We start from the raw sequence: 12,505 nt of genomic DNA on the forward strand, positions 1-12,505 counted from the left end.
TACTAATAAAAAAAATCTACTTTATGTATAAGAAAAGTATGACTAATTTTTGTAAGGTTTATTTTTGCTTGCCTTAAAAACTAAACATTTCTATGTATTCACACCCAAGGATCCTTTCAGATTCAAAGTCTTTATATCTCTTTACTAAATTCAAATTTTTGTATTATTGTAACTGTTGTATTTCTTTGATATAACCATCTAATACCTCCATCAAAAAAAAAAAAAAACCCTTAGTTGTGGATGAGCAGTCTCTGCGAATTGTCTGATATGACCTCCTCCTTCTCAATGGACTAAATTTTATTGGCTAAAGAAAACTAAAACTTTGTGGATTAACATTATAATTATTATTATCAATTTTCTGTTTTCTGAGTCTACAATTATTGCAAAGAGGCTTTTGCAAACAAGACCATTTTCTAGCCTTACTTCCAGCTGTTTCATGTTATTCCTTGAACAGGCAGGCACCCATCACTTATTTCTTGACTTGTTAAGAACAGAAATTTATAAAGGAGTTCTCTCAGCTGAATTATAATACATCAAAGGGATAATTTTTAGCTTTATGCTGACACATGTCCCCTTTTATGAATAAACTCAGAAAATTCAGGAACAAGGTATCTAAACCTTGAGTTTAATTGAACTCCTTTATGTTAACATCATTTTACATTATGAAAAAGTGAAGGGATAGCTTTAATTTGGCATAAAATGGCCAAAGATTAAATTATGATTTTAAAAGACTATTATAGGAATGATTATTTTATCATGAGAATAACTGATTAAACACTAGGATGTTGGGGGCCAGAGTGAGGTACTCCGCCCGTGGCAAAGGTCATGAGGAAGGAGGCTCGACATACGCAAAGGCGGGATCGAGCCTCAGGAGTCCCCCTGGAAATCCTCCAGCATCTACCCCCATAACCAGAGCCTGCCTACTTTACTACTTTGTGCTCTCACCTACACCTCTGACTTTACGAGGGCCTGTCCCCCACCACCTCTTTCGGAGAAGGAGTTAACTTAGAGCTCCAGTTAATAATAATTCCTGAGCGTGATAAGAGTGTTTTAACCTACAAACTCCTCTGAAGGTTCTCTAGCCTGCCTGACAGGCTTGTCCGGCCACATGTGATTGCTCACAGCCTCCCAACCGTGAGAGGCACGAGATGCTTTAAACCTTCTAAAAACAGGTTCCTTAGAAAAGTTAGAAAACTATTAGTATAAGTATAATGGGCTGATTAGAAATTGTATTGGTGAAGGGTTTTTCATTTGTTGAGCCAATGTTTGTTGCTAAGTCTCCACATCCCCTGCCCTTATACCCATTAATGAATATATAGAAGAAATAAGTATTAACCTTTGATATTAATCACATTAGACCTTAGGCTAAGTAAATTCTTTCCTTAACTAAAACCCACTACACCCTCACCCTATAGGAATGTAACTTTATTTGGGTGGCGTCTGTTTTTTTTTTTTTTTTTTTTTTTATTATTTATTTTTTTAATTTTTTATTTTTTTATTTTTTTATTTTTTTCTTTAATAGAAAATTATTTAATTAGTATACATGTGTTCCCCATCCTGAACCCTCCTCCCTCCTCCCTCCCCACACCATCCCTTTGGGTCGTCCCAGTGCACCAGCCCCAAGCATCCAGCATCGTGCATTGAACCTGGACTGGCATCTCGTTTCATACATGACGTTTCACATGTTTCAATGCCATTCTCCCAAATCTTCCCACCCTCTCCCTCTCCCACAGAGTCCATAAGACTGTTCTATACATCAGTGTCTCTTTTGCTGTCTCGTATACAGGGTTATCGTTACCATCTTTCTAAATTCCATATATATGCGTTAGTGTACTGTATTGGTGTTTTTCCTTCTGGCTTACTTCACTCTGTATAATAGGCTCCAGTTTCATCCACCTCATTAGAACTGATTCAAATGTATTCTTTTTAATGGCTGAGTAATACTCCATTGTGTATATATACCACAGCTTTCTTATCCATTCATCTGCTGATGGACATCTAGGTTGCTTCCATGTCCTGGCTATTATAAACAGTGCTGCGATGAACATTGGGGTACACGTGTCTCTTTCCCTTCTGGTTTCCTCAGTGTGTATGCCCAGCAGTGGGATTGCTGGATCATAAGGCAGTTCTATTTCCAGTTTTTTAAGGAATCTCCACACTGTTCTCCATAGTGGCTGTACTAGTTTGCATTCCCACCAACAGTGTAAGAGGGTTCCCTTTTCCCCACACCCTCTCCAGCATTTATTATTTGTAGACTTTTGGATCGCAGCCATTCTGACTGGTGTGAAATGGTACCTCATAGTGGTTTTGATTTGCATTTCTCTGATAATGAGTGATATTGAGCATAATCACCCCTGGAGAAATAAGTGTCCTGGTTGACTAACCGTTGTTACAAGGAGAGGGTCGTAAATTGTCAGCAGGCCCCCCCTGGCCAGAAGATGATGTAACACCCCTAAGACCTCTGTATACATTTGTGTGAAGCACCTGACTTTAATAAAAGTCAGGACTGCTGTCCCCACGTGACTTTTGCATAACATCTCAATGTATAAAAGTAGACCATGGAAAATAAAGAATTGGGATCAGTTTCTCGAAATACTGGTCTCCCCATGTCTCTCACTCTCTCACTCTGGTTGAGTCTCCATCTGGAGCGCGGAACCCGCCATGCTTATTAATTATGCCTGGGCTTCTAAGATCTGACCGGGGAGGCCTCAGTGTCTCCTCTCCTTCGGGAGAACAGAAGGACGCCTGCGGCCTATGTAAGTGGTGCAAACTTCTTGTCTTGAAGTTTTATTGGTCTCCCGCGTAAACCAAGCTACTCAGCCTCTTTTCTCCACTGAATTTTCCTACTGAGCTATCCTCATCCTATTACTCTTTATATCTTTGATAAAATATTTAAATAAATAGGTCACTGACACCGTCCCCGCTTCGAATACCCTGGATCAGCCGGGGCAGGACCCGGCACTAGGGTAAGTTATTGCTTTGATTACATGAATTAGATCTTAAGAAGCATTCGTGCTTCAGTTCAGTTCAGTTCAGTCACTCAGTTGTGTCCGACTCTTTGTGACCCCATGAATCGCAGCACGCCAGGCCTCCCTGTCCATCAGCAACTACCGGAGTTTACCCAAATTCATGTGCATCGAGTCGGTGATGCCATCCAGCCGTTTCATCCTCTGTTGTCCCCTTCTCCTCCTGCCCTCAATCTTTTCCAGCATCAGGGTCTTTTCCAATGAGTCAGCTCTTCATATCAGATGGCCAAAGTATTGGAATTTCAGCTTCAACATCAGTTCTTTCAATGAACACCCAGGACTGATCTCCTTCAGAATGGACTGGTTGGATCTCCTTGCAGTCCAAGGGACTCTCAAGAGTCTTCTCCAGCACCACAGTTCAAAAGCATCAATTCTTCAGCGCTCAGCATTCTTTATAGTCCAACTCTCACATCCATACATGACTACTGGAAAAACCATAACCTTGACTAGACAGACCTTTGTTGGCAAAGTAATGTCACTGCTTTTTAATATGCTGTCTAGGTTGGTCATAACTTTCCTTCCAAGGAGTAAGCATCTTTTAATTTCATGGCTGCAATCACCATCTGCAGTGATTTTGGAGCCCAGAAAAATAAAGTCAGCCACTGTTTCCCCATCTATTTGCCATGAAGTGATGGGACCGGATGCCATGATCTTAGTTTTCTGAATGTGGAGCTTTAAGCCAACATTTTCACTCTTCTCTTTCACTTTCGTCAAGAGGCTCTTTAGTTCTTCTTCACTTTCTGCCATAAGGGTGGTGTCATCTGCATATCTGAAGTTATTGATATTTCTCCCAGCAATCTTGATTCCAGCTTGTGCTTCCTCCAGCCCAGTGTTTCTCATGATATACTCTGCATATAAGTTAAATAAGCAGGATGACAATATACAGCCTTAATGTTCTCCTTTTCCTATTTGGAACCAGTCTGTTCTATGTTCAGTTCCTGACCTGCATATAGGTTTCTCAAGAGGCAGGTCAGGTGGTCTTGTATTCCCATCTCTTGAAGAGTTTTCCACAGTCTGTTTTGATCCACACAGTCAAAAGCTTTGGCATAGTCATTAAGGCAGAAATAGATGTTTTTCTGGAACTCTCTTGCTTTTTTCATGATCCAGCGGATGTTGGCAATTTGATCTCTGGTTCCTCTGCCTTTTCTAAATCCAGCTTGAACACCTGTAGTTTCATAGTTCACATAGTGTTGAGCCTGGCTTGGAGAATTTTGAGCATTAGTTTGCTAGTGTGTAAGATGAGTGCAATTGTGCAGTAGTTTGAATATTCTTTGGCATTGCTTTTCTTTGGAATTGGAATGAAAATTGACCTTTTCCAGTCCTGTGGCCACTGCTGAGTTTTTCAAATGTGCTGGCATATTGAGTGCAGCACTTCCACAGCATCATCTTTTAGAATTTGAAATAGCTCAACCAGAATTCCTTCATCTCCACTAATTTTGTTCATAGTAATGTTTCCTGAGGCCCATTTGACCTCTCATTCCAGAATATCTATCTCTAGGTGAGTGATCACACCACTGTGTTATCTGGGTCATGAAGATCTTTTTTGTATTGTTTCTGTGTATTCTTGACACCTCTTCTTAATATCTTCTGCTTCTGTTAGGTCCATACCATTTCTATCCTTTATTGTGCCCATCTTTGCATGTAATGTTCCCTTGCTGATGTAATATAAAGGTCCAAGTTTCATTTTCCTCCATATTATTATCGAGTTTCCTCAGTACTATTCATAGAAGAGATGACCATTTTCCTATTAAGTGTTTTTGGGTTTTTTGTCAAATATTATTCAGTTTTAGAGGTAAAGTTTGTAATCCTATTCATTCATCTATGTGTTTTTTATGATAATACCATATTTTAAAATTTTCTATAGTTTTGTAATAGAGTTTAAAATAAGAGGTGGCATGCTTCCAGCTTCATTCTTATTTCTCAGGACTCCTGTGGCTATTTCAGTTCTTTGTGACTTCATAAATATTTAGGTTTTTTTTTTTTTTTTTTTTTCCATTTATGTGCCCCAAAAGGCTTTAAAAGCTGGTCATTCAACTCACTCTTCCTTGCTAGGTTCCTAGAGGAATTCTTCCTAGCTGTGAAGTTCTCTCTTGGAGCTAAGCAATGCTGGCTTGAGAATATGATGATGCAGCCATGAGCAAGCTGTCTTCTTCATTCTGAACTGTGTGACTATTCTCAGGTTTGTTTGTGTTTTTTTTTTCTTTGTTCCACAGTGTTGCTGAAGTATCATAAGTGGACTTTAGATCTCTCAAAGATGTTTTTGTTCATGGATAGCAACTAATTATTGACCTTAGGGAATAGTGAGGCTGGGTTAGTCTATGTTTCCATTTGTATCTCTCCATTTTACTTCATGAACTTTCTCTTCCTTTAATTTAAATATGTCAATATAGAATATTTTAAATAATTATTAAGTAGCATTATTCCATTTTTATAATTATTTCTTTTTTCTTTTCTATTTATAAACTAGCACAAAAATATCTAAACTAATATTTCTATACTGGTAATTGGTTATAACTACATGAGGTGAGTTAAGTGACTTTTTTTCATTTTTATTTTTCTATATTTTTGTCATATTACCTACATTCTTTACAATGGTAATATCTTTTAAAAAATAAATATTAACAATGAAAAAATATGTTCCTTTAAAAATAGCTTAGTTTCTTTAAATAAATTTCTTTGAGGTTGGAATCTAATATCCAGTAACAGTAGTGAATCTAAATGCTTTCACAGAAGTTGAGACATACCAAACAATTCCATTTGATTTTAACTATGTCCTGGAGATTATGTAAAAGTACTAAATTTAACTGAATGAAATGAATTACTCCTTTTAAAATACTGATGCTTCTCAGAAAAATATACATCCTATACTACATAAGGTTGTTAATAACTTCATTCAAAGTATTAATCAGATCAGAACTCATCATTCTATGCAAGACTAATTCAACAGCTGTCCCTTTGGCTTTTACTCAAGCAACATTATCAAGCTGATCACCCAACAAGAGAATTCCCACCATAGAGACCCATGGTAAACAGCTTCATATATCCCATTGGTTCCATAGTAAGTGATAAAAGCTCTGGTTTTGGGATGGCCTAAAAGGAAAAAAAAAAAATATATATATATATATATATATATATATACAAACACACACAAGTGTTTAAATGGTAATAGTTCCACAAACAGAAAATCATGGCACCTGTATAAATCATTAATTCAATTAGGTAACATCTTCTATATAACTCTGTGCCATGAGGCCATATATAAATTCCTATAAGCTCCAAGAAGGCAATAATTGATTGGCTAAGCATCAATTAGTAATTCCAGCAGTTAAGTAATTCCACAACCTCTGAAAGTTTTGTGTAGAGTTAAGTGTGGAGAGTACTTGCCACTGGACAGGTTGTTGGGGTGAGGATACTTTAATAAACAAGAATGGAGGAATTTAAGTAAACAAATGCTTGTGTGAATGGGAAATTGAAGGTGAGATATGCAGGGTTTCAATGAGAGAATGTTGGCATCACAGGCTAGAAAGATCAACTAGTGCAAGTTCATGAAATATATGTTTAAGAAAACAGGATTTTGTATTTGAATTTATAGCAATCTGGTCACTCGGTCATGTCCGACTCTGTGACCCCATGGACTATACAATCCATGGAATTCTCCAGGGCAGAATACTGGAGTGGGTAGCCATGCCCTCCTTCAGGCAATCTTCCCCACCCAGGGACTGAACCCAGTCTCCCACATTGTAAGTGGATCCTTTACCAACTGAGCCACCAGGGAAGCCCATAGGAATATGGAAGCATTTATAATATGATAGATGATAAAATGGTGTTTCAGATTTTTTTTCCCAGATACGTACTGTGGGGAGAGTGCAGAGAGGTGGGAGAGAATGGATACAGACAGTCAGAAGAATCCTGCAGTATTCTGTACAAAAGTTAATGAGAACCTGATTTAAACGTATTTTCCTTTACCCTGATGCTGAAGTGGGAGAGTTTGCATCATAAATGGGATAATTATAAATTTCATATTTATGTTAAAGCTTGATAAAGATTCTGTCCTTGCCCAAAGTCTAGTCAGGCTCTTCTGAACTCTCTTCTCAAGCAGGTCCTGATTTGGAAGGTTGATTGTTAATCCCTGCATTACTCAATTTTAGCAAGCATCCTACTGAGTCAGTTTAGCTAGACTCCTCCAACCTTGATATTTGATCACCTTTTCCGCTGTTGATTCATCCTTCACCATCCTCCACCCTGGCCTGCATTAAGCATGCATCTGATTAGGTTGCTTTTTGCCAGAGTCCCCTTCTCTGTGTCAGTCATTCAGTCAATCAGTACAACTCTTTGCAACCCCTTGGACTGTAGCCCTATCAAGCTCCTGTATCCATGAAATTCTCCAGGCAAGAACTGCAGTGTGTTGCCATTCCCTTCTCCAGGGGATCTTCCCAAACCAAGGATTGAACCCAGGTCTCCTACATTACAGGCAGATTCTTTACCATATAAGCCACCAGAGAAGGGAGTAAACTTTGAGCAACTCCAAGAGATGATGAAAGACATCATGGTCAAGGAAACCTGGCATGCTGCAGTCCATGTGGTCACAAAGAGTCAGACACGACAGAGCAGCTGAATAACCCAAATCTCTGATGTTTCCTCTTAGTAATTTTCTACCTAGTGACTCCCTACTTTTTACTCAGTTGAATCCAATCTCTCCAACTTACTGTAGTAGTAACTACATTTATCATGATCAGGCCAGATCAGTCACTCAGTGGTGTCCGACTCTTTGCGACCCCATGAATCCCAGGACGCCAGGCCTCCCTGTCCATCACCAACACCCGGAGTTCACTGAGACTCACGTCCATCGAGTCAGTGATGCCATCCAGCCATCTCATCCTCTGTCGTCCCCTTCTCCTCCTGACCCCAATCCCTCGCAGCATCAGAATCTTTTCCAGTGAGTCAACTCTTCACATGAGGTGGCCAAAGTACTGGAGTTTCAGCTTCAGCATCATTCCTTCCAAAGAAAGCCCAGGGCTGATCTTCAGAATGGACTGGTTGGATCTCCTTGCAGTCCAAGGGACTCTCAAGAGTCTTCTCCAACACCACAGTTCAAAATCATCAGTTCTTCAGCACTCAGCCTTCTTCACAGTCCAACTCTCACATCCATACATGACCACAGGAAAAACCATAGCCTTGACTAGACGAACCTTTGTTGACAAAGTAATGTCTCTGCTTTTCAATATGCTATCTAGGTTGGTCATAATGTTCTTTCCAAGGAGTAAGCGTCTTTTAATTTCATGGCTGCAGTCACCATCTGCAGTGATTTTGGAGCCCAGAAAAATAAAGTCTGACACTGTTTCCACTGTTTCCCCATCTATTTCCCATGAAGTGGTGGGGACGGATGCCATGATCTTCGTTTTCTGAATGTTGAGCTTGAAGCCAACTTTTTCACTTTCCACTTTCACTTTCATCAGGAGGCTTTTGAGTTCCTCTTCACTTTCTGCCATAAGGGTGATGTCATCTGCATATCTGAGGTTATTGATATTACTCCCAGCAATCTTGATTCCAGCTTGTGTTTCTTCCAGTCCAGGGTTCCTCACGATGTACTCTGCATATAAATTAAATAAACAGGATGACAATATACAGCCTTGACGTACTCCTTTTCCTATTTGCAACCAGTCTGTTGTTCCATGTCCAGTTCTAACTATTGCTTCCTGACCTGCATACAAATTTCTGAAGAGGCAGATCAGGTTGTCTGGTATTCCCATCTCTTTCAGAATTTTCCACAGTTTATTGTGATCCACACAGTCAAAGGCTTTGGCATAGTCAATAAAGCAGAAATACATGTTTTTCTGGAACTCTCTTGCTTTTTCTATGATCCAGGGGATGTTGGCAATTTGATCTCTGGTTCCTCTGCCTTTTCTAATACCAGCTTGAACATCTGTAAGTTCATGGTTCACATATTGCTGAAGCCTGGCTTGGAGAATTTTGAGCATTATTTTACTGGTGTGTGAGATGAGTGCAATTGTGCGGTAGTTTGAGCATTCTTTGGCACTGCCTTTCTTTGGAATTGGAATGAAAACTGACCTTTTCCAGTCCTGTGGCCACTGCTGAGTTTTCCAAATTTGCTGGCATATTGAGTGCAGCACTTTCACAGCATCATCTTTCAGGATTCGAAATAGCTCAACTGGAATTCCATCACCTCCACTAGCTTTATTCGTAGTGATGCTTTCTAAGGTCCACTTGACTTCACATTCCAGGATGTCTGGCTCTAGGTCAGTGATCACACCATCGTGATTATCTGGGTCGTGAAGATCTTTTTTGTACAGTTCTTCTCTGTATTCTTGCCATCTCTTTTTAATATCTTCTGCTTCTGTTAGGTCCATACCATTTCTGTCCTTTATCGAGCCCATCTTTGCATGAAATGTTCCTTTCGTATCTCTGATTTTCTTGAAGAGATCCTTAGTCTTTCCCATTCTGTTGTTTTCCTCTATTTCTTTGCATTGATCACCGAAGAAGGCTTTCTTATCTCTTCTTGCTATTCTTTGAAACTCTGCATTCAGATGTTTATATCTTTCCTTTTCTCCTTTGCTTTTTGCTACTCTTCTTTTCACAGCTATTTGTAAGGCCTCCCCAGACAGCCATTTTGCTTTTTTGCATTTCTTTTCTATGGGAATGGTCTTGATCCCTGTCTCCTGTACAATGTCATGAACCTCATTCCATAGTTCATCAGGCACTCTATCTATCAGATCTAGGCCCTTAAATCTATTTCTCACTTCCACTGTATAATCATAAAGGATTTGATTTAGGTCATACCTGAATGGTCTCGTGGTTTTCCCTACTTTCTTCAATTTCAGTCTGAATTTGGCAATAAGGAGTTCATGGTCTGAGCCACAGCCAACTCCTGGTCTTGTTTTTGCTGACTGAATAGAGCTTCTCCATCTTTGGCTGCAAAGAATATAATCAATCTGATTTCGGTGTTGACCATCTGGTGATGTTCATGTATAGAGTCTTCTCTTGTGTTGTTGGAAGAGGGTGTTTGTTATGACCAGTGCATTTTCTTGGCAAAACTCTGTTAGTCTTTGCCCTGCTTCATTCCGTATTCCAAGGCCAAATTTGCCTGTTACTCCAGGTGTTTCTTGACTTCCTACTTTTGCATTCCAATCCCCTATAATGAAAAGGTCATCTTTTTTGGGTGTTAGTTCTAAAAGGTCTTGTAGATCTTCATAGAACCATTCAACTTCAGTTCTTCAGCATTACTGGTTGGGGCATAGACTTGGATTACTGTGATATTGAATGGTTTGCCTTGGAAATGAACAGAGATCATTCTGTTGTTTTTGAGATCGCATCCAAGTACTGCATTTCAGACTCTTTTGTTGACCATGATGGCCACTCCATTTCTTCTGAGGAATTCCTGCCCGCAGTAGTAGATATAATGGTCATCTGAGTTAAATTCACCCATTCCAGTCCATTTCAGTTTGCTGATTCCTAGAATGTCGACATTCAGTCTTGCCATCTCTTGTTTGAGCACTTCCAATTTGCCTTGATTCATGGACCTGACATTCCAGGCTCCTATGCAATATTGCTTTTTGCAGCATTGGACCTTGCTTCTATCACCAGTCACATCCACATCTGGGTATTGTTTTCGCTTTGGCTCCATCCCTTCATTCTTTCTGGAGTTATTTCTCCACTGATCTCCCGTAGCATATTGGGCACCTACTGACCTGGGGAGTTTCTGTTTCAGTAACCTATCATTTTGCCTTTTCATACTGTTCATGGGGTTCTCAAGGCAAGAATAGTGAAGGGGTTTGCCATTCCCTTCTCCAGTGGACCACATTCTGTCAAATCTCTCCACCATGACCCACCCGTCTTGGGTTGCCCCACGGGCATGGCTTAGTTTCACTGAGTTAGACAAGGCTGTGGTCCTAGTATGATTAGATTGACTAGTTTTCTATGAGTATGGTTTCAGTGTGTTTGCCCTCTGATGCCCTCTTGCAACACCTACCATCTTACTTGGGTTTCTCTTACCTTGGGCATGGGGTATCTCTTCACAGCTGCTCCAGCAAAGCGCAGCCATTGCTCCTTACCTTGGACGAGGGGTATCTCCTCACTACCGCCCTTTCTGACCTTCAATATTTATCATGATGTTGAATAAAGTGTGCCTTACAGTCTTAGCAAGTGTCATGAATATTTTTTCTCTAGAAGAAATGTGAAGAAGACAAAAAAAATTTTTTTTTGCTTATTTTGAATGCAAATTTGTTGAACTTATTTGTTATTAAGCAATTGTTCACATTATCCCTCATTCAGTTCTATTTAGTATTCTTTTCTTTGGTCTTACCAAGAAGATCATTCTGTAGAATCCATTCATATAGCTAGGTATTGGCTCCTAATATTTCCGGTTTCTTTCCTGTGTATCTTCACAGAACCTGTTAAGACAAATGTCTTTATACTATTAGAAGATTTTTAGGTTTTTCACATCCTCTCAGAGGAAGCCAGCTAACCTAGAATTAATTTGATTCAATAACTCCAAGTAATACACAAGCAAACTGAGGCCCTATGCAAGCAATGAATGTTTTTAAATATTGACCTTATAGACATATTTTCAAGTGCTTGCAAAAATATTAATCATTATGCTGTCATCATCAGATTAATTCTCATTTAGGAGATAAAGAATAAAAAGGCAATCTGTACCAGAGTGAGATCTGTACCTTTATTTGGCCTTTGTATCAGGGTGAATCTGATCTCGTGAAATTATTTAGTAAATGTTTCTCTTAATTTTTTTTAAAGATTTGAAAAGGATTAGTTTAATTATTTAATTTTTTAATAGTTTAATAGAATTTACCAGTTATATTATCTCTCTAGGATTTTTCCTTTTTGGGAGACTTTTGCTTATTTATTCAATCCCTTAGTTTGGCATAAATCTGTTGAAATAATTGATTTTTCACTCAGACTCACAGATACAGAGAACTAGTGATTGTCAGCAAGATGGGGGTAGGAGTGATATATGAGTAAGGGGAAGTGGGAGGCACAAACTGTTGTGTAAAAGACAGACTCAAAGATCTGTTGTTCAACACAGGGAATATAGCCAATATTTTGTAATAACTGTAAATTGAAAGAAACCTTTAAATTTGGACAAATTTTTCAAAAGTTAATCAATTTGAGGATTCTTGGGTTCAGTTCAGTTCAGCCGCTCAGTCGTGTCTGACTTTTTGTGACCCCATGAATTGCAGCACGCCAGGCCTCCCTGTCCATTACCATCTCCCAGAGTTCACTCAAACTCACATCCATCGAGTCAGTGATGCCATCCAGCCATCTCATCCTCTGTCGTCCCCTTCTCCTCCTGCCCTCAATCCCTCCCAGCATCAGAGTCTTTGCCAATGAGTCAACTCTTCGCATGAAGTGGCCAAAGTACTGGAGTTTCAGCTTTAGCATCATTCCTTCCAAAGAAATCCCAGGGCTGATCTCCTTTAGAATGGACTGGTTGGATCTCCTTGCAG

The 12,505-nt window shown here is 39.4% G+C and overlaps 1 pseudogene; it reads right to left on the bottom strand.

The window, feature by feature from the left end:
• Positions 1-5,893: 5,893 nt before the first annotated feature.
• LOC102283221 (UDP-glucuronosyltransferase 2A1-like) overlaps positions 5,894-12,505 on the bottom strand; it is a 39,616-nt pseudogene continuing 33,004 nt past the window's right edge.

The sequence above is a fragment of the Bos mutus genome, chromosome 6 (assembly GCF_027580195.1).
Source record: "Bos mutus isolate GX-2022 chromosome 6, NWIPB_WYAK_1.1, whole genome shotgun sequence".
In the NCBI taxonomy this organism is placed as follows: Eukaryota; Metazoa; Chordata; class Mammalia; order Artiodactyla; family Bovidae; genus Bos; species Bos mutus.